The 22,982-nt window shown below is 39.1% G+C and overlaps 1 pseudogene; it reads left to right on the top strand.

The window, feature by feature from the left end:
* Positions 1–9,191: 9,191 nt before the first annotated feature.
* Positions 9,192–15,202, top strand: LOC148024674 (putative UPF0481 protein At3g02645; annotated as a pseudogene).
* The last annotated feature ends 7,780 nt before the right edge of the window (positions 15,203–22,982 follow it).

Genomic DNA, 22,982 nt, shown 5'->3' with positions numbered 1-22,982 from the left:
AGTAAGAATGAGAATGAGCATTATGAACATCTATCTTTGGTTTTCAAATTTTTGAAAAAGAATCAATTGTATGCTAATCCTAACAAGAGTGAATTTTTCCAAACCCACATAGAATACTCATGTCATATTGTTTTTTCTGATGGTATTCAAGTTGATCCTAAAAAGATAGAAGCAATTTTGAATTGGTCAATCCCTAAAAATGTGCATGAGTTACGTTCTTTCTTAGGTCTTGCGAGCTTTTACAAAAAATTTGTGAGAAATTTTTCATTGCTTGCATTACCTTTGACAAAATTATTAAAGAAATGTGTTGTATATTAGTAGTCTGATAATGAAAAAAAAGTATTTTAAATTATTGAAACATGCTTTAACACATGCACATATTTTGTAATTACCTAATTTTAATCAACCATTCTTTCTAGTAGTCACACAGATGTTAACGAATCAGGAAAATGAGCTGTTCTCATGCAAGATTCACATCCCATAGCCTATTCTAGTTACAAACTTATACCTTTTGAGTTCAAGTATTCCACCTATGATAAAGAATTGCTAGTTATAGTTCAAGCCTTATGTCAATGGAAACACTATTTGATGGGTTTCGAATTTATGATTAAAACTAACCAGCAAAATATCAAACATCTCCTTAGTCAGCCACAAATCTCAGACAATCATATAAAATGGACTGCTTTTATCCAATATCAACCCGAAAGAGAGAATGTTATTGCTGATGCATTGAATAGAAGACCAAATATCCATAATATTTCCATTCTATTTTTTGATTCCCTTATTCCTATGAAGGATACTTATGACCATGACACCAGTTTTCAAGGTGATTGGAACAAAGTAGTTACTAATAACTGGATTTCAATTGATTCTTTGTCTTATTCTGATGGATTTATATTCTATGAGAAAAAATAGTGTGTAACTGTTTCATTTAGATCATTTGTGTTGCATGAAATTCATTGTTCTCCATATCAAGACCATAGAGGTATTATTTTCACTTTAAGAACATTGGTTGAATATTTTTACTGGCCATAAATGAAATTTGATCTTTCTAACTTTGTTTCTGAGTGTTTAATTTGTCAAAGAGTCAACTGACACAATGGTAAGAAATATGGTTTTTTAATGCCTTTACCAATTCTTGAATGACCATGGGAACATATTTCAATGGAATTTATCACTAGTTTACCTAACACACAAGCTAATCATGATATGATTTGGACTATTATAGATTGATTTAGCAAAGAAGCATATTTTCTTTCATGCAAGAAAACATTAACTGCATCTCAAGCTGCACAACTGTTTTTAAAGACTGTTTTCACTAACCATGGTTTGCCAAAAGTTATTATTTTTTATCGTGATTCTAGATTTTGCAATAACTTTTGGACTACTTTGTTTGCTAATTTAGGTACTAATATTGATTTTTCATCTTCATTTCATTGTAAAACCAATGGCAAACATAAGCTACTAACAATACAATTTTAGATATTTTGTGTACATATAAAATTTCAAAACCACAAACATGGGATACACACTTGCATCTACTTCAATTTGCATACAATAATATACTACACACAACTATACAAAAAGAACATTTTGAAATCATTTATGGACATAGATTGTCTACACCTATTACATCATTATTGAACAAAGTTAAAGTTGCTGATGATATTGCCAATATGCATGCTACTATTTAGGGGTATGATGCCAAGAGGTATATTCCATAGTGGATTCCGTGAGGTTTTTATTCCATGGTGGATTCTGTGAGGTTTTGCAGTGGATTTCGTAAAACTATATTTATTTACTGGGGCTCATACACAAGGTGGATTCCTTGCTAACGAGAACGCCTATCTTTTTCGGGCATCATATTAATTTAATGTGCACATAGATGATTCCATGGCAGGTGATTTTACAAAATACATATTTAAATTAATGAAAATTTTTGAGTTTAGAGTGCATTCGTATTAAATTGAGGTTAGGGCACAGTTCCAATCTATTTATTTATTTTGTAGTTGAAGACTGTTACGTATTCACTTTTGTTGATTTAATCTTATTATTTTCTAACAATTGTGAATGCTTTAGTTGATGTGTAGAGTAGGCAGCGGTGGTGTTGGGAAGCACAGGGCGATTGTGTGTATTCAAATTACTTAGAAGAAATTATCAATTTTGATGGACGTGCGCCCTATCATTAAAGGCGTGGTACTAATATTTATTTAGATGCACTTATTTATTAAAGTGCTTGATAGACATTTATTATTTTGTGTGCGCATAGGTGCTCGGTTTAAATATTTCATTATTGGATATTGTATTTGGGCACAACCCGACCTTTGGGGTATCCAACTGCTTTATTCTTTATTTGGAGAAAAGCAAATACAAAAGCTAAAAGTATGCTAATTATAAATTGGGCTATTTTTTAGCTTGGAGATTAATAAATTTATAAATATATGCCTTGTGGAGCGCTCACAAAAGGCATGGGGGGAGATTGTACCCAATTTGTCTTTTTGTCTCATGTTGTGCAAACTCTCTTCTTGCTTTTATGAAGTTTATGTAGAGTTATTTGTTCTTGGGGACCTTCTAGCACTCACTATGTGTGCATCTAGCATCGGATTTGTGCTCCAACAGGGGGTTAGCCAATAACTTGATGCATTTAGTGTAGGACCTGAGGAGCCCTTATCCTTAGTCGGGTCTTATGCTTTAGTGGAGTTATGTCAGGACCAAGGGTTTCTTTCAGCAATACACTATTGAATGGTCGTTTTGTGGATTATTTCATTAGGCCAAGAGGGCCAGTCATTTTGTAGTGAAATGTGACATTTCATTAGGCCAAGCGGGCCATGTGTCTATTGAGTGCAGGTGTGGGTGCGGGTACGAGTGCGGGTGCAATTAATGGGTATTGTTTTAGTGTTGTGCTAGATAGATTTTGTGGAATCTTGAGGGAGCCTCTTGCTATGTGGAAGCTTCTTCTAGCCAAGTCGAGATGATATTTTTCCTTTACGAGTACTTTCTCTCCATGCTATATGTATTTATATCATTTTGGAGAAATTTTCTTTTTTTTAAGATCAGCAATCAAGGCATGAAGTCCAGTGTTAGGTAGCATATATCTGAGGGAGGTTCGATTAGTTGTCTATCTGCTGTTAAGACATTGTTAGACATTCTAAGACCTATTTTTAGAAGGCAGTCCTAGTGATCCTGTTCCGCTAGCCTGCTAGGCAGTTTTTTCTTGGAGCTTTTGTTAGTGTGAGGTAGTTAGACACTACAAGGATACAGGTGCGTAGCGATGTGGTTTCTAATGTAAATTAGTGGTGTCGCTATTTGTGTCGCAAATAGTGATGATACTCAAGCGAAACAACGTGGGTTGAAACTCGAGTACATCATTTTGCACAAACGAACAAAAGAGAGAGCGAAAGGGAGAGCAAACTGCATCCTGCATTATAGAGAGAGAGGGGGAGAAAGAGGAAGAAGGAAAGCTTCTCATCGCCACCGTCCTTGCGAAGAGGAGCCGCCGAATCCATCCTCGGGCCTTTGCGGTAAGTGCATTGTTCCTTCTTGCTTTGTTTTTGTTTTTTTTCCTTTTTTTTTTGCTTGTTTTTGTTAAGAATCATGTGTATTGAGAGAGAAAGAGAGAAAATGAGAGAGGGAGAGGAAGAAACAAGAAAGAGAGGGAGAAAATATTAAACATAATAGAGAAAGAGAGAGAGAGAGGGAGGGAGAGAGGAGAATGAATGAATAAAAAACAAAGAGAGGGTAAGATTATGTTCTTTCATTTCTTATTTTCTTGTTTGTAGTGGTAGTAGTAGTAGTGGTGATAGTAGTATTAGTTCTTTGATTTCTTCTTTTCTTGTTTATAGTAGTAGTAGTGGTAGTAGTAGTAGTTGTTGTTGTTATTGTTGTTGTTGTTTTATTTCTTATTCTCTTTTTTCCTTTTTTATTGTTATTATGGTAGTGGTAGTGGTAGTTGTTGTTGTTTAATTTCTTATTTTCTTGTTTGTTGTTGTTGTGATAGTCGTAGTAGTAGTAGTGGTAGTGGTAGTGATAGTGATAGTAGTAGTAGTTGTTGTTTAATTTCTTCTTTTCTTGTTTGTTGTTGTTGTGGTAGTCATTATTTAATTTCTTCTTTTCTTGTTTGTTATTGTTGTGGTAGTCATAGTCGTGGTCCTAGTTATCGTAGTTATGGTTATAGTAGTAGTAGTAGTAGCAATTTTCTTATTTGTTGTTATTGTTATTGTAGATTTTTTTTCTTTTCTTGTTTATTGTTGTTTAGTTTCCTTGTTTATTGTAGTAGTAGTTGTTGTTTCTTTTTTTCTTTTCTTGTTTATTATTGTTTAGTTTTCTTGTTTGTTGTAGTAGTAGTAGTTGTTGTTGTTGTTTTTTTTTCTCTTTTCTTGTTTATTGTAGTGGTAGTGGTAGTGGTTTGGTGTTGTGGTAGTTGTAGTCGTCGTAGTCGTGGTTGTAGTAGTAGTCGTAGTAGTAGTAGTAGTAGTAGTAGTAGTAGTAGTAGTAGTAGTAGTAGTAGTAGTAGTAGTAGTAGTAGTAGTAGTAGTAGTAGTAGTAGTAGTTTTCTTGTTTGTTGCTATTCTAGTAGTAGTAGTTTTTCTTTTTTTCCTTTTCTTGTTTATTGTTGTTTACTTTTCTTGTTTGTAGTATTAGTAGTAGTAGTACTAGTACTAGTAGTTTTTTCTTCTTCTTCTTCTTTTTTTTTTGTAGTAGTAGTTGTTGTTGTTGTTTTTTCTTCTTTTCTTGTTTATTGTAGTGGTAGTGATAGTAGAGAGAGAGAGAGATGTTTAGTTAAAGGAAATGAGAGAGGGAGAGAAAGAGAAAAAGAAAGAAGAAACAAGAGAGAGGGAATAAACATTTAACATAATAAATAAAGAGAAAGAGAGAGAGAGATGGAAGGAGAGAAGAGAATGAATTGATAAAAAACAAAGAGAGGGTAAGATCTTGTTCTTTAACATCTTCTTTTCTTGTTTGTAGTAGTAGTAGTAGTGGTGGTGGTGGTGGTGGTGGCGGCGGCGAGGTCCAGTACAATACTACGAGATGGAAAACACTTCAACATACGTTAATTTGTAAATGGGTAGAGATTTTGCATACGTTAATTTTGTTGAGTTACAAGAGAAAAAATCCATTCTCAAACAATATTTTAAGAAAGAAAAAAAGAATGATAACAAGAACAAATTGTTTGTCGTAACATAGACCAAATGGAAAACAATAAAGGTTGTGATATTCAAGATCGTGAGGCGTATCTTAATCAGCGTGTCCTATGTCCTTGCTCTCAATGTAAGCTAACAATTAGATGAAAATGTCGATTGTCTATAGAACACGTACGATGCTTCGATGAGTTTCAGTCAAAGATCATTGATCAGGCAATCTTAGATTTTGAGCAAATGATAAGAAAACTGTATATCAATCATTCATTGTATTCGCAAGCTAATTGAATATCATATACAAAAACATTGGGTGTGGTTGGCAAATTTTCTATCCAAGGAGGTGACGTCTCGTCCCAAGAAGGAGTGCACCCTTTGCGGCTAGTTAGAAGAGTTCGTGGGTATGCGATGGATGGAGTGCCTGAGCCAATCCACTACTTGGAAGGTACTACCCAATCTATACCATCAATACTAGAGGAGACATGCAGCCTTCTAGACTTTCCTACAATCTTGGAGCTTGAGACGGAGATAATGACTGATGCATTGATACCCATGGATGTCGAGACATATGATCCACTTAGAGAGGAAGCAGCCATACCATTATATGATGGGTGCCGTATATCTCACCTGAAGACACTGCTTGCACATCTAAGTGTACAAGCAAAATATGGGTGGAGTGATACGAGTGTGACCGAGTTATTCAGGTACCTTATATGTATGCTTTGTTGATTTCTTTTCGGCACTATCATAAAAAACATGTGCTTTTTCAAGGTATTTTATGATTTTTTTTTCAGGTTACTGAAGTATCATATATTACCACTTACAAATACCATGCCTGAGTCTCGTGATGATGTGCAACATGTTTTACGAAAGCTTGGCATGGACTACAACAGCATCTATGCATGTATCAACAATTGCACATTGTTTCGAGAAGAATACGACGCTACAAGATATGATCCTTATACCAATGTTTAAACCGATGAAAATATTCATAAAGAAAATTTTTCCCATTGTTGCAAAAAATGTCGTTATTGGCGATGCCATAAGATAGTCAATATTAGTGTCATTATTATTAGTAATATCTATGGAATAATGACTTTTCGGGATTCGGAGAGTATGCAGGTAAGTAGGCTTCTATTCTCGTTGGTAATATCTATCATAGCTCATTTAAGTTTGTATTCTTTGGATAGAGGTGTTGGGATAGGTCTGGTTACCTCAGGTTATTATGCATCTCCATTGTGTGGGTCACAGTTAGACTCTCAAAGGTCACAAAACATCAAGAAGATGGTATATCAAGGTCACACTGCTTTCTTGCCAGAGAGTCATGAACTCAAGGAAGGTTTTCTTGGATGATCTCCAGCACGTATGAATGCCCAAAGTTAGTACGAGCTGAATATGGTCCACATGGACTCACATCCAAACAGAATGCGATGGTTCTCAGTTTTCTATGAGTTGTCGTATATTGGACCCACTTATAGATCAACCACTTGTTGGATCCCATGCATATATTTCAAGAACGTGGGTAGCTTACTATGGGACCACATCACAGGAAAGAGAAATACTATAGGGGCTTGAAAGGATTCGAAGGAGGTAGGTAAGATGGACGCGCTTTGGCCACAATCGAGTGTTGATGGTCGCTTACAGCTACCTTGGGCTCCTTGGGTTTTGTCCACTAAAGAAGAGTGCATTGTGAAGCAAATAGTCAAGTCTATCCACACTCCAACGGATATGATGCATTCTCTCAGTTCCACGTTTTCTAAAGACGACCAATTATCAGGGATAAAATCCCATGATTGGCATAAGATATGTCAGGTTTGTACAATAAATGGATTGTAAGTGACTTGCATATTTTTCTATTTTGAGTGTAGTCGTTGTTCATAATGCTTCCTCGTTAATGACAATTTGTACTACCGATTGCAATCGCAGGATACCTTACTCTAGAAATATGTGGGGTGATTTATAGGTTGTCAACTTTAGTGTAATGGATCTCACATAAGAAGATTAAGATATCCTCTATTGAATCCGCAAGGCGAGAAGCAGTGAAGATGGTCTGTCTCTTTGAGAAATGCTCATAGAAGGACCTATCCATACGCGATGGATATTTTCTTCTTAGAGTGCTTCATGAAAACCCTAAAATTCTTTGTGCGACAATGAGCTTGGCCAGAAGGTAGCATGGCTGAAGGTTGGTTGGTGTCTGAGGCGTTAGTGCATATTTCACAATGGCTACCAACGATGGATTCAGACAACAATATGCTATGGTCACTGAAGGACGATGATAGATGACTGGAGATGTGGTGGTTGGAAATGGGTTATAAAAAATAATGGATGGTGCAATGGAGGAGAAAGTGAATCACTTTTGTATGTTGCACCATGCTTCCTTGGATACATAGCTCGCTAGGTACCACCAAGCTAGGAAAGATCAAGCGGAAGTGTGATCTAAATTTTGATGTAGTATGCGCCATCAACCAATTCAATATCCCGAGTGCATTTTATGTCAACACGATGTTTGCATAGACCTTTGATTACAACATCTCATGAAGGGGCGGAGGCCTCACCCGAGGAGTGGGAATTCTCGAGAGGATGTAGTCCAAAGGTGATCACGTGTTTAGGATTTGTCGTATCTATATTTTATGTGCGATAACTAATTGATTATTTCAATATACACTATAAAATATATAGTGTAGCGTGGTTGATATTGCAAGGGGTGGAGGCCAATGAAAGCTTGGAGCATGTAGAGAAGCCAGTATCGGGTAGCAATGATGGAAATACAAGAGTCCAAGAACTCTTTGAGAATGAGCTGGACTCATCCTTTTGTGGTGATATGTTTATCGATTTTCCAGTGTATGCGGAGTTGTGTCAAGAGATTGACATGGGAAATATAGGGTATTTAATACTTGGAACATCCACCTACTCAATTTGTTGACGAATCGCTTATAAGGGTACATAAGATATGCATTTTAAGTAAGATGATTTTTTTAAGATTTATATTATTATGCTTTATATGATCTATATTGATTATGCTAACATCAATTTCTGTCTGTGTATATGACCTTTGTGGATATTTAGATCAGCACGATGAGTCAAGGGATGAGCGACGAGGAGCTATATGAGATCTTCATGCGTATGTCTCTAGATTAGATGGCTTGATTCAAAGATATGGTGGACTAGGGGCTGTCTCGAACACCATCAGGCCGTTCTATTAGATCTATTTCGGTGCGCTCTGATGCTTTAGTTTCCAACCGCTGAGGTCGATGCTCCAAACTTGGGCCAGACGGAGGGAGTGGTCTAGGGGGATGCTGTGGAGAGTGGATATAGTGAGTCCGCGATCGTCTCGGAATACATGTGCTACTCCTTGCTCTCATGGCGGTTCCAGAGAGCGTGGCTCAGGTGGTTGTTATGGAGGTACCGATGCAGTGTCTCCGTCTCGTTGTTCTTCTTGAGTTGCGTCACCCGTAGGATTTGTCACACCTGTGGGGATGTCTACTCCAGTCTCTCTAGCCGTCCATTGGTGGCACCCCTATGGGTGTTTCTCTGAGAGATAGTATCCCCGTAGGTACACCAGATGTACAGGGCTCTCTTGGATATGCCGAGGAGTGTGGTCGCAGAGAGGACACATCTTAGGCATACCCTAGAGGGGTATGGATACCTTGTAGATGATAGGACAAGAGCCATCATCATGAATAATGAGGGGAGGAGGGTGGTGGATCGTATGAGAGAGTTGTGCCAACGTTTTGGGCACAACGTCTTGGATCATTGGAAGAATATACCGGAGGGGAGAAATGACTATATAGTAGCATCTGTGCATGAGGAGTTTCCGGTACTAGAGCCGTATAGCAGATAGGTTTTTCATGGGTTGGATGATGAAGTACATACGTACGTACATGTCACACATGTTAGCTATATATAGTCTGTCTATATATAGCACCCCAGGTCCCCTCTATATATTCCTATCATATGTGCTCAGTTGACACACTTTTGAGGTTTCACTTTCGGTGTGTCATATCTCTCTTCTCTCCTCTATTCCTTTCGTCTCTCGTCTTCCTCGCAGTTTCCTACATGGTATCAGAGCGCACAAATATGCCCGAGCTGGAGGAGAAGGAACGAGTGCTCTCCATCAAGGGCCTGCTCGACACTTGCTTATGCGGGCCGTGGGACTCCTCCCCGTCCATCTTCATGGCCTCCTGCCCCCTCTACAGCCTCAAGCATGATGCCTTCGTTTTCGAGGTCGTCGCCATCGGCCCGTACCACAGCGAACTCGGCCCCCACCATAGCTCCTTCCTGGACAATTAGGAGACGGAGCACAACAAGGCTGTCGTTGCTAAGGAGATGGAGAAGCACAAGGTCATGGCTTGCGCCTTTGTCACCAATTCCCTCCCCTCAGGTAACTTCTCCCTCCTTACCAACAGGTTTCTTTCTATCATACCGAAGGTCAGGGCCGAGTATGACACTGAGATCTCTTGTCAGACAAACAACAAGCTCGTTGCCCCTTGGCGTGGCCTGGGTTGTGCATCTCTCCAACCTCCACATCAGCTCTTATCATCCCAACAGATCCCTCACCCTCAAGCGTATCGTGGGTCCTTTGCTTGCTCTCATCAACCCTGCCCTTGTTCTCATCACAGGAGACCTCACAGATGGAAAAACATTGGATCGTGCCACTATGCGGCAGGATGAAGCTCAGTGGATTCAATACAATGAGGCCATTTTTTCTATTGTAAGCAAAGTGGTCTGCCACAGTATGCATTTTTTGACATGCATGGCAATCATGACAAGTTCAAAGTGCCAAAAACTGGGGGTCCCTTGGATTAGTTCTCCAAGTACAGCATCAATGCCTTGTAGAACCGCATTGGAAATATTTAGAGTATCACATTGCTGGTGTCGTATTGCTTACATTCACAGAACCATTTTTATCAAAGGAAAAGTTATATATATGTCTTACAATAACAACTTGTTAATGTTTTCATATAACAGCCTCAAGTTGGCTGTATTTTCTAGTGCAGAACAAATGATAAAATTTGTATTAAAAATATCTCTTGTCAGACGGATGACAAGCTCGCCTACATGCTGCCCCTGGATGCCTCTTTTGTGGTGGAGGTCTTGAAATACTCTGCTCAGGAGAATGGTAGCACCATCCTGTCTGGTTATGCGTCATATTACAACCTTCGGTTCCCTCGCCCTTTGCGAAAATCCATCCTCCAGGACTTTTTCCTATTGGAAAATCAAATCCCTATGTTCTTGCTTCTGGAGGTCATTAGAATAAGCATGACAAAGGACAACAATGCGCAGGACTCAAGTGCAGAAGCACTCAAAGTATTGGGAAATTTGGTCACCAAAGTAGCCTGTGAGGTTCTTCCATTTTATTTCAGCTTTGAGGAAAGCTTCCACGTTGTCGACAACAACATACATAGTCGGAAGCACTTGCTAGATTGCCTGTATGGCATTGCCACTCAAGGCTCCCAAACTCAAAAGCTTGTGGAGAAGCCAACCCACTTCCCATCTGCAGTTGATCTTCAGAATTGTGGTATCAAATTCCAACTTGTAGCACCAAGTTACATGAACTCATTCAATTTCTATGCTAAGAAGGCCATTCTGTATTTGCCCAAAATAAGAGTGGGACATGATACAGAGAGGTTGTTTAGAAACCCGGTAGCTTACAAGAGCCACTTAGCAGATAAGCTTCGTCTCTCTCTCTCTCTCTCTCTCTCTCTCTCTCTACATTTCAACATCAACATTACTTTTGGATGTTGATATTGCCATGCTTCATGATGATCGTCCTCGTTCATTATTCCATTGATGAGCGTACATTTCAACATCAACATTACTTTTGGATGTTGATATTGCCATGCTTCATGATGATTGTCATCGTTTGTTATTCCATTGATGAGCGTCTATATTCTAGCTGATGATACATTGTTTCATTTAAATTCTTTCCAGCTGATGAGCATCTATATTCCAGCTCATGACAAATTGTTTTATTTAAATTCTGTTCATGGGGCCCCATATGTGTTATGTTGTCTATAGAGCGGCGTCGCAAACCGTCTCTATAGACCTTGTGTTGTTCTAATGTCACTGTAATGTTTTTCTTTAAGTTTTGATGTGACATATATACTACTTACATCCCAAGTTCAGTTGAAGGAATTTCTTGGAGATTTTATCTTTTGCAGTGATGTCGCTTATCCTTATTTTACTCCTTATTTTACATGTTGTATATTTAGGAGTGATAAAGCTCTTTTGATGCCTCTGAATAAGTTGTTGTAGTTCAGGAGTGATGTAGCTCCTGAGTGATGTAGCTCCTTCTCCATTGATGTTGTCATTCACGAGTGATGTAGCTCCTTTGATGCCTATGAATAGGCTCTTGTAAGTTCAACTTTGTAATTTTATATTTTGAATATTAATATAACTACAGGCCTATATAGAGGTGTGGGTTTTTCCCTTGAGCCCCCAAGGGTTTTTTCATCCATAGTAAGGGACCTTTATTTGAGAAGGGGTGTTAGCTATATATAGTCTATCTATATATAGCGCCCCAGGTCCCCTCTATATATTCCTATCATGTGTGCTCAGTTGACACACTTTTGGGGTTTCACTTCCGGTGTCTCATATCTCTCTTTTCTCCTCTCTTCCTTTCGTCTCTCGTCTTTCTCGCAGTTTCCTACAACATAGACGATCGGACGCACGCAAGACACTTAAGAGTGGAACCTCAAAGCCCAAGTGGCTAGACGCAGACATCTAGCGCGGACTTAGGGAGGGGACTAGAGATTCTCCAGGACGTTGGAGACAGCAACGCGAGGCAACGAGGGCACGACTAGAGGCAGGAGTGGTCCATCATCTTAGGAGTGGTGGCCACAGGACATATCTGGAGAACTTTGTAAGTTTTTCTTTTTTTCTGCTTGCTTATTTTTTTGCAATATCCCTTGTGGTGACAATCGTGTTTCTCACAATTGTATTTTGTTTTCTTTGCAGCACTCCATTACAAACCGCGATCCCACCAGCCTAGAGAGTCGATATGCAGAGAGACACAATCTCACTGCATTGATCGACTGATTGTATGGACGCGGCGGCCCTGTAAGTCACTCATCTTTCTTGTCCGTAGTTACTAAGTTTAATTAAAATGCATTATTATATAGTGGACTGATATGTAGTTGTTTCTTTTTTTGCAGAGTCCGTTCGATGCTCCTTTGCGGCACGATGAGGTTTAAGATGGCGAGGATCTATAGCTCGCACTTCGATCTCTGGAGCTCACATACTCTTCTTTTTTTGTCACGTGATTTGGGTAGGTATTTTCTATGTAGTAGTAGTATCTTGCCATGATTGTACCGGTCACTTTCACTACGCGATCATGTATTTATTTAATGTATCAATGTTATGATTCAAGTACACTTTGCCTTTATTTACACGAGCATTGTACACATTACTGAAACTATTTGTATGGCCCAAAAAAAGCACGTAGTGCTATTTGTGGCACAACAGCTTGCTGCATTGCCACAATTTTTTTTTTCTCTATTACCGTCGCTATTAGTGTCTCAGATTTACTGCAGGCGTCGCTATCATCATCACAACATGCGTCACAAAGCATCATTATCGGGTCGCTATTTGCGGATATGGCAACGTTGATACCGACTGTTCTATGGCGTCGCTAATACCGGCGTTTTTTGAGATGACGGGGGAAAATTTCTTTATGAAAATTTTCGTCGCTATAAACATTAGTAGAAGGCCTGTATCTTGTAGTGAGAGAAGCATATTACAATAAAAAGAAGAGACAAGTACGAATATACTTGCAATATAAAAAATATAGAGGAGTGTAAAAAGGGATTCTAACCCCTAAAATAGAAAAACAAAATGAAGAACAATTTTAAGAGAAGTTGTTCGTCACCTTACGAAGGGTTGTAGGTAGGTTCCTGGGGTCGATGCCTTGTCTTCCTACGGATGGTCTATTATTGGAAAAGAAATACTAAGAAATTTTTGAACTAAAATAAAAGTGAGTGAAAGAGAAAAAGATTAAAGTTGTCGCTTTGTGAGAGCTTGGTAGGGTATTGAGTTAGGAGACTTAAGGCCGATACCCTATTCTTCTTGGGTCATTATGCTTATCTCCCTTCTTTTTACATGCCTGAGTATGGAAACCTTGAAAGAAAAATGTGGTCAAAGAAAATTTATGATGACGAGGCTATAGTAGTCCTCGCCTAGTAGGAGTTCTTGGTCTAGTTATCCTTAGTTGGATCCATAGTTTAGGCCACCACCTAGGATGACTTCTTTGATGGTTCTTTTTAGCCAATCTTCTGTGTTGGAGCACGTATTTGGTTAGCGACTTGCTATGGACTTTTGTTAGATTATGTTGGGCCTATCACTTGAGGATTTTTATGCCTTGATTTTCAGTCAGGGGATAGGGTGAGAGTTGTGCTTGTGCTTTGTTATGTATTTTTTTTTTGTGGTAGCTTGATGCTTGTTATGGTTATTTTTTTATACAAATCAGTTTGTGGGGTTCAATGTGCTGAGTCACCCTATCCCATGGTTGCCAATGAGAGAAAAATTTAAACACCCAGGAAGTGTAGAAAAGGAGCGGAATGATGCAAGTTTAACATAGGAATTCAAAGCTGATGAAAGTGGAAGATGCGAATTCAACCATTTTAAGAGACTCTGCAGATAGGATTGCAAATTTTGACCATTGCAGCGGTTGTGGATTTTTCATAATTTTTTTGACGATTGGGACTGAAGAAAGATTACTTCTCAGCTGTTTGGGACATCAAGCCAAATGCGTCAAATTTTTCAACTTGTCAATCAGCCATCTGGCCGGACGAAGAAATTATAGGAGACTAGACATCTCAAAGGTCCAAAATTCACCAAAATGAAAAAAAAAGTGGGCATGGGACTTTAGAGAGTCTAAAGGCCGCTAATTCTTTATATGGGAGGGGGGGATTCAAAATGACATGATCAGACACGCCGCTCCCCCTACTGGTGACGATTTGGTAGAGGGAGGATATAGAGGTTGAAAGAAACCCACCAAACAGATGACAATAATGAATTCCCTAAATGTCTTGCTCCAAATCACATGTTCAATCGCGCTCAAAACTAGAAGCTTTTAGTTGCTCAAACATGGAGTAGAAGGAATGAGAAAAGATAGAGAGATGGAGCTTACAAAGATGCATATACAATAATGAAATGCTTGTGTCATTTTACACATAGTGTCATTAAAGACATAGTTGCCACTTATCATTCTTAGCTTCACTTTAATTTGCTATTCTTTACCTTTTATTTTAAGTGTACATGCTTTGTAGAATATTGCGTTGTGTTTTGAATGTCGTTTTGTTGATTATGTTGCATTTTGATAAGGCCAACGAATAGGGTCTTGTTCCGATTGCAATATGGGATATTGTTAGGGACAAAAACAATGGTAAGGAATTAGCCGCACACATATATATATATATATATATATATATATATATATAGCTACTTACAAGCTGATTGAATAAGTTTGATAAGTTATATCATTTGATGTGTAGCTGGCTTGAGGGGATGCTAGGAACTCTTTCTTTGCCCACTTTCTAAAGCAAGGGACAAAGGTGTACTTTTTGCAATTGCAGCAAATAAAAAATATATATATTTATCACTTTTAAGTTCTTTTAACAAAATCTATCCTCTTGGTGCATAAAAGTATTATTCACGTCTAACTTCAAAAAGTGCATTCATCATCATTTGGTGTGTAACCAGCCTCGATTATTTGTGATGCAGTGGAGTCGCCGAACTTCTACCCAATGTTACAGTTGGAAAGTTGCAAAGATACTTGAAATGCACGTAATAGCGTTAAGCGGGAAATAACGGGACCTTTTTCTTCCTTTTCTGGTTTGCTTTCCATTCCACGGTGACGACATTTCGAGACGTCAAATACGCGCAAGTCCACTTTTCTTTTAAACATCGCGGGAAAAGCAGACGGCTCGATTGCTGCTTTTTGGCCTCATTTAAATACGTACATCGCAGGAGAAGCACGGTCGAGGAGAAAGAAGCAAGAGTTGAAAGGCAGAGTCAGAAGTACTTCTACAGAGCAAGGTCTGCTACACAAAGTACTTCTATCGTCTTGATGGATATTAATGGTACTACGAGGGACGTCTATCATAAGACAACTGACATGGATAGCCATGCTGCTCGTGCATTTGATCTCATGAAGGAATTCACTGCTGCGGCGCCACGTCATGGAGACAAGAAGGTGCTGGGCCGACACGATATTGATCAAGAACCTCGTCTGCAACCAGCTGCCAGATATTCGTCAGGGGGAATAAGTCGGTCACCGGTACGTACTACGCGACGGCGAGAGTCTTGTGAACGTAATTATAATTATATCAATGGTACGCACAGGCGACGGCGTGATTGCCATACAACCAGAGGTAACAAAAAAACCAGTAAAGTACATTTACGTAGTCGAATAATTAGCTGCTATTTCGACCATGCTAATCTAAATGATGACCGTCGCTCTACCAACCATCAGCAAGCCAGCACGGTAGAAGGTAAGCAGATCAGGGAGCTGGAGCCCAACGCCTGTAGTCAAATTGATATGGATGGTACCCAGCCCAGCTTAATGGCGCCGGATCGTATAATAATTCCGGAGCCGCGCGCCGCCGGCCGGACCTTCAAGAGGCCCAAGGTCAGGCACTCCAGCAGTAGTGTGATGCAGGCGCGCAGGACTCAGGCACGCGAGGCCTTGTTGAGGCTGGAGGAGGAGTACAGCAGCAGAGGACTGGAGCAGGTGATGAACATGTCGGCGTATGAGGTCGAGCGTCACATGCGCCTCTGGGGCGCCCGCCCTCATCGCTACCACCTCACTCGTCTCTTTGGCCTTGTCCTCAAGCAAGATCTCGATTAATGCTAGCACTAAGTTACTATTGCAGATCATGGCCATGGCCAGGAATGGCATTTTGAAGTCCTTGCCATCAAGCCGTGATCCATGACTAATGCCCTGAGACGCAAATTTTTGGAAAGCATAGAATGATTATTCTGTGATTTATTATTCCAACTATATGGAAATCCTCAAGTAGTCGGGCCATTTAACTCGGTCAAGGTTGATGTATTACATGCTTCCCCACATTCGACATAGCTACTTAAGTGAGTATTGTGTAAGAGGCTCTCTTGAGTACAAAGACCTATAATTTTCTATCTTTCACTTGAGGTCCAAGTCTTTATGCTTTTATGTTAATGGATAGGCTCTTGGATAATATTAGCATTCAATATTGCATTCTAGAGGCATTATAGTGCTCGGGGACAACTATTAATGAAGAGGATTTTGTAGTTGGTACTTCAAGTTTTCGTGGTAGGGTTTGAACTTGGACGATCTTGGATTGTTCATTTGCACCTTAAGCTATGGTGGCTCATCTACCAAAGTGTCATCAAATGAGGGCAATGATGTGGCTATGTTGGTGATTCCAGTAGTGGTGCTTCTTTTGTAGGAGCAGTGTAAGAAAGTAGGCTAAGGTTTTGAACATCTTTAACTAAATGGCCTATTTGAATCTAGCTCTCAATAAGTCTCCTTGTATGGCCTCTATTCTTCTTGAGGAAGTTGAGAAGTGGTGTGATGGATGGGTATCTATAAAATGTATGCTTAAGTATTAGGGTGTCCACATAGAAATGTTGCATCACACTCCTTATACGTATCTCTTTCATGAGTCATAATTGTAAGATCATAAAACAACTTGATACAAGATGCTTGTTTGCGTCCTCCAAACCTTGTTGCTTTGTCTTGTAGGTCTTCTTTAATCCTTCAATGCAAACATTGAGTGATTTCTTGAGCCCCTTCATTATTAATAGAATCTATTAATGCATTTATTTATGAGATCAATCAATTATATCAGGGTTTTCTATCTCTCTTACACTCACTCTAGATCTACCTTTAGTGTACCAATCTCCTAATTGGCCTCTTCCATAATTTTATTGCGAGTAGTGATCTTCATCTTTTATCCTTCTCTTTTTCTTCTAATTACTACTCTGTCTACTTCAACGCTATAATAATTAAGTCCTTCCTATCAAGAACCTCTTGCAATTGTGTTTCATAGAGATCTAACACCTCATGGACGTTGTCCAACTCGTATGATCTTTAATGAAAGCTAGATCACCTTGAGCTTTCCAATCATTTTATTTTTTCCATCAAAAGCTTTGTTTAGCTTGGATAAGGGTAATGATTTATTCCTGAGGGTTCAAGTTTTTGGAGGTATGATAAACATGGAAACCATCTCTACTAATGTCTCTTTTACTCTCTTCAATTTTCCCATTAAAGTATGGACTCCAAAACATCTTTTAAAGAAGATATTAGAGGGAGGATTACTTGTTCAGATTGGTTAATATGGTTGAACTGAATGCTATGATAATAGAAATGTTGGTTTTCTCCATGAAAAGTGGTGGTTTTGGATTGCAAACCACGTAAAGAGGCTCCTCTCTTGATAAATTTTATTATAGGCCACGTGTCCTAACAATATGGGTCCTTAGATTTGAATTTTGAGATAATTAACAATATGTCTCATTTTCGCATTCGAATTGCTACACTGTCAAGAAGAATGGGTATGAGCTATTGATAAATTAATGCATAAACTAAAAGAATTTTATCATGCCCAAAGGCGTATGGTTTATTGGAACATCTCATGCACAATGTTGTAGAACATGTGGTCTTTAACCATTGGCTTGTACCATATATACATACAAGCTTTCTATTGGCGTGTGGTACTGCCCGCCTACCCAAAATCATAAAGGTAGCTGGAACATCCCATGATCACAATCCTATTCATATAGTCTAGGACCTTAGCATTGAACTAACTCTACATAATCATAGGCTAGGTTTTCCTAGGGTCACTAACATAAACAATACAACAACTTATATATACCTATAAGTGAGTTACTAATATATGCATGGTGATGGATCCATAATTTTTGCTTTAAAACATATTGCATGGAGATAGTTAATATTATACACAATAAATAATTACATTTCCATTTTAGGTAGAATGAGAGGTCCGTGATCTTAAGCTCTAGTTAAAGCTTTTACCTTGTATATATTGTTGACTTTCCCAAACTCCTTAAGAGCTACAAGCATTTCTCCCTTGATCCTCAACCACTTCTTTATCAAGATTAAGGGATCTTGATTCTTTCAAACAACCTCTCATTTCCTTCCCACCTCTATCCCCAAAAAGAATTATTTTAGTATGCATTTTTTCATGAGATCCATATCTCTAAACCTGTGCTTGAATTTTCCTCAACACCCTCTTGATCTCATAACATTCTCAAACCAGGTGTCTGATAATTTTCTAGCTCTTTTCACAAAAAAGGATGATTGAGGGATAATAAAAAAATTATCCATTTCATTGTCGAGAACTTGTTAATTGTCACCTTCCATACAAAGGAAGTAACACTATAACAAAAAGGCTACATAGACGCACTTGTAGACGCAATATTTGAACTGTGTTAAAAAATGTCGGGCGCATTTATTACCGCGTCTAAAATTTCGTGTCTACAAGCGCGCTTATAGTGCAACCTACATGCGCATATAGATGCGTCTATTGACTCGCTCCGTAAATATATAATCATATTTATAAAAAAGTAGATATATTCATATTCTGCGTCTATACACGCGTGTAACTGTGCATCTACAAAGGCATGTACTCTGCAAATTTTTGACGATAATAGACATACAGTTTTCCTGCAATTTAGACGCGCTGATAGACATACAAAACAGAGGTATAAAAAAAAAACCAGAGAGCATGTGGCTTTGCAAGCCACATGCTCTCTGGTTCTTTTTCCCCCATCAACATCAAATTGTATGCTTAGAGAAAACAGAGAAAGATTATTTCAAAGATTTTTGTACCATTAAGCAAAACAATGTATGTAGAATACGAAATTTCATATATATAGATGAAACTTTTTTACATGATGAGTTCTAGTGCTTGTGACCTCAAGCATGGTCATGGTCGCAAGCACTAGCTGAAAGTAATACATATCAAAAATGAAAACTACAAGCCAAGGGGAGGCATACATGCATGGGGCTCCTCTACATCTCCTCAGAAGAGGCATCATCATCGCTACCACCACCGATGCCGGTGCTACTGCTGCTGCCACCATCGCTATCCTCAACTGCATCAGGGTTCGCCTACACAAAGGATTAAGGTATATAAATACCATTACAAACAATAACTTAGAGTTACCTATACTTTTCATGTAAAAAATAAAACATACCTCTTCTGGTTGTGGAATCCTCATGGCACGATTATATTGCTTCTCCGTGATGAGTCCCTCCTCATAGAAATGCTGCCAAGTGGACAACCGGTTATGACCTCGATGGTAGCCTACCTCTCTAGGAGTAGGCATCCTACCAACAATATTATACTATAAAATAATTTGAACATACAACGTATTAGAACACACTACATGATAATGAATTGAAACAAATTACAAAATTTAATTTTAAAAAAGAAATCAAATAATACTTACAAACTCAGCCTCCCATGACTCCCTGCCACTCGATCCACAATGCGACACTCCCACGGTTGCCATCTGGATACGTCACGCCTCTGCATGCTGGCGCCTTGTCCTTTTCTCTACTGCTCTCTTCTTGGCCTCTTTCCACTCCATGTAGTGGCAATTGGGTGGTTGGCCATATCCAAGGCGCCCCTGCTTTTGTCTCCGCAATGACTTCTTGGTGCGCGTCATAAGGTGAGACCTCTTGTTATGAAGCGCGTCTCTCACCTTTGAACGTTCCTAATCATCTGAGAATCATGAATTCTCGGGATTAGGGTACCTTCTATGTACTGCCCACAGCACCTCTTGCCACAAACCATTTTTTTTGTGCTTGAAGGGGATCATACAATCTTTGTATGTGGCATGCACGACACTCCTCAAGTAGGCTATCACTTCTCTCCCCTCACGGTTATGCAAGAAACCACCAACATCAGTGATAGAGTAGTATATTTGTGGAGGCTCACTTCTCTCATTTCTCAGTGAAGGGAGATCAAGAGCCATCTCCTAGGCAACCCCCACAAAGCCCTCGACCTCCTCATCCTCCCACAAGACTCTCCCTCCTCCCTCGACGGCGGGCACTACCCTCTACCTCACTCGATGCACGTGCTTCTGCAGATGCACGTTCTTTGGTCGATCCATGTACTTCAGCTAATCCCTGTGCATCAGCTGATGTGTGTGTATGCATAGTGCGTGGAGTACCTGTTAGTAGAGGTGTACCAAGGTTTGCTGTTTGTGCGGTAGTGCTGGGCAAAGATGTGATAGGTGTGCCATACATGACACTAAAAACCTCCTCTGCAATGGGAGGGCAACCAAGAGAACTGGTCATCTCCGCTAGAATTTCTCCTTATTTGAAAAACCTCCAAAAAAGCTACTAACACCTCTAGAAAACTCCGTTAAGGTGTTGTTCATGCATTCCAACTCAGGATCAGTGCTGGAAGATCCAGGATTCCACATCTACACAAGCAAAAATCCATTACTACCCTGTGTAGATAAAACATATTACATACTGTGTCTATACCTGTGTCTGTCAGCGTGTCTATTCCTGTGTCTATACGTATGTCTACATGCCATCTAGATACGCTGATAGGCGCGCACAATTGGACCACATTTTGCAAAATGTTATAAAAAACGCGCAAAAAAACCTCCATATATGACAATCTAAAGCATGTAAAGAGAGAGAGAGAGAGAGAGAAAAACAGACAAAGATAAAGCAAACAAGATTGAGAGAGAGAAGAAGAACTCACCTTCTTTGCTTGTTCCGATGGGTGGCAGGCTAGATTGCAAGCTCCTTGTCCTCCTTCTCCCTTCCCTTGGTAGGTTGCTTGATTCTTATTCTCTTCCTTGCTGTTTGGCTCTTGTTCTTTACTCTTTGGCTCTTCCTTCCTCCTATCCTCTTTTTACTCTTATTTCCTTCCCTCATTGTCTTCATGAAGTGATAGATAGACATGATTAGTGATGTCGAGCTCGAATTGCAAAAAACGCGCAAAAAACGCGAAAAAGCACTGGTTTGAAAAGAAATCCACAACTTTTTTAATATATTTTTTATATTTGTGTGGTGCGTCTGTAAGCACGTATATATGCGCAGATAAGACATATTACACGTGCTAATAGATGCGCAATTACAATTAAACTGATTAGATACTAGCTCTTGGTTATTTTTGGATCAACATGACTTTCCTAGTCTTTCAATATCAAAATGTTTGCCTCCATGTTATAAGTATCAATGCATTTAGGGAATATGACATATATACCAAATGAAATCATATATGTCCTTATGATTCAGGTGTAATTATATCATCATCTTCTACTAGTATGGGACATGTTGAGTCAACAAACAGTACATCCTCCAGTGAGGATGAGACATTGCGTCTTCACAATTGAGACACTTGGCTACGACAGAAAAGCAAATGTATGTGTGATCGTTGTTGAGGATGTCTTTTTCGAGCACGTCGAATCACAATGTCACACCTCAGCATGTACGAAGAGTGGGACCAAGAAAAAGACCCAATAATTTTTACTACTTTATTTACAAAAATATTATTGGTCTATGTTGCATCTTCACCATTAAAAAAAACCTCACTTTTTTAATTGAGCACGATGCGGTACCACATCCTCAAACGGTACCACTTTTTTAATTGAACAAGATGCGGTACCACATCCTCAAGCGGTCCCTCCAAGGCATCGAGAGGCTGCAAAGTGTCGATGCAAGAAGGCAGAGTCCTCAAGAAGAGTAGAGACTGATGACGACGATATCAGGCCTCTTCAAATGCCCCATCAAGTTTTGGAGGAAGATATTTTGGACAATATGGTGCACGATTTATTTTTCCATGAGGTTCGGGGGGAGGGCACCACTAGAGAGACAGATGACCCGCTACACATAGCATCGAAAAATCCATTGTATGAAGGTTGCACCTACTCCGTTCTACGTGCGTCTCTCGAGATACTGAACTTGCAAACCATTTATGGATGGAGTAATGCTAGCTTGAATGCATTATTCAAGTATGTATCATTTGATATTAATTCATAAATGCTTTTAGATAACATTCACGGTTTGTTAACTCTGTTTGCACAATATATGTATGTTATTGTCACAAATGCTTCCAAATGGAAATAAACTACCAACTAGAAGGGAGCAAGAAAGGTGTTTCTTGACATCTCTTGGAGGTCTCGATTACATTAAAATCGATGCATGTGCTAATGATTGCATCTTGTTTCGTGGGGATCATGCATCTGTACGACAATGTCCTATTTATGGTGAACCAAGATACAACCAGGAGATGAAATCAATGGATGTGCCTCGTAAGGTTTTGGGACATTTTCCTATTATTCCACTTATTCAACTTATGTTTAAGTGTGAATCTATTGCGAGACTCATGTCATGGCATGCTAGTTACCATTCAAGTGATGGAAAGTGGAGAATTCTTTCAGACACACCAGCTTGGCAACACGTAGACAATTTGTGGTCTACTTTCAAAGAATATGCCAGAAATTTGAGATTTGGTCTAGGATTAGATGGAATAAATCCATTTGGCATCAAAAGCACCTCATATAGTGTATGGCTAGTGGTATTGGTGAACTATAATATCCCTCTGTTCATGGAAATAAAAAAAGGACATGTAATGTTGTCCTTTTTTATTCTTGGAAAACACAAAGAAAAAAACATGGATGTTTACTTAGAGCCTTTGATCGAGGAGCTAGAAATGCTATGGAGAGGTATTGAGGTGCAAGATGTGAGTGCATCATTGTCCTCTAGAGATTTCACTTTAAAGGGCATGTTGTTATGGACCATGCATGACTTTCCAGGTTATGGAGAGTGTTCAGGTAGTTACATACTCTATTTTATTCATTCTTATCCTTAATCAAATATAT

Source organism: Lygodium microphyllum, chromosome 15 (assembly GCF_053477565.2).
Source record: "Lygodium microphyllum isolate KBCC chromosome 15, Lygodium_microphyllum_v1.1.10, whole genome shotgun sequence".
NCBI lineage: Eukaryota > Viridiplantae > Streptophyta > Polypodiopsida > Schizaeales > Lygodiaceae > Lygodium > Lygodium microphyllum.
Note: the sequence above shows the minus strand (reverse complement) of the source record. Positions and strands in the feature narration are given on the sequence as shown.